The sequence below is a fragment of the Tigriopus californicus genome, chromosome 4 (genome assembly GCF_007210705.1).
Source record: "Tigriopus californicus strain San Diego chromosome 4, Tcal_SD_v2.1, whole genome shotgun sequence".
NCBI lineage: Eukaryota > Metazoa > Arthropoda > Copepoda > Harpacticoida > Harpacticidae > Tigriopus > Tigriopus californicus.
Window position 1 is genome coordinate 5,791,278 of NC_081443.1, and position 758 is coordinate 5,792,035.

The window sequence follows — 758 nt, forward strand, 5'->3', positions numbered from 1 at the left end:
AAAAGAAAGAGAATAAACTGCTTGGACTGACGGTTAGGTCATGCTTGTAAACTGTACAAGGTACATGCAAAATCAAAATGTGTTGCTTTCATTTTTCTTTTCATTGGTTTAAAAGGTGTGGTTGAAAAATGGCGCGGCCTGTTTTGAGAAGCTTTTGTCTTATTCAATATCTGCTACCTCTGACCATCGTTAAGCTATTTTCATTTCCCCAGGCATGTTGACCCACCCGGGTAAAACATTATTATTGCATTTTAAGAAATTAAGAATTCAAGCGGGGTGGAAAACAGCATTAATCTGAACTTGGACGGTTGGAATCAACATACTTAATGGGCGAAACGAAAATCATTGGTTTGATGGGTAATCATTGTCAGAGGCAGCAAAAGCTGAAATTTGCAAAAGCTACTGGAGGTTGGTAGCCCTGAGCCATACTTTCGCATTTTGAATTTGAAAAAAAACCGTATATTTCTAAAATCAATAACTTGCAATAATCAGCATACCAGATATGTCATTCAACATCGACTAAAAGGTGAATTTCTTAGCTTGGTAGCTTTGAACTCGGATGTCACGCGTGCTCCTTACTAATTGGTTTAAAAACACCCGAAAGCAAACCGTGGATTTTGCGAAAAGAACAATGTTTTATGCTACTAAAAATGGCCCATATGTTTTCACCGTAAATTGTTTCTGCTAGAGTCCATAACAAAGACTATCTTACATTTACAATGTCCTAAAACATGGTCAATCTCATGATTGGAAAGGAT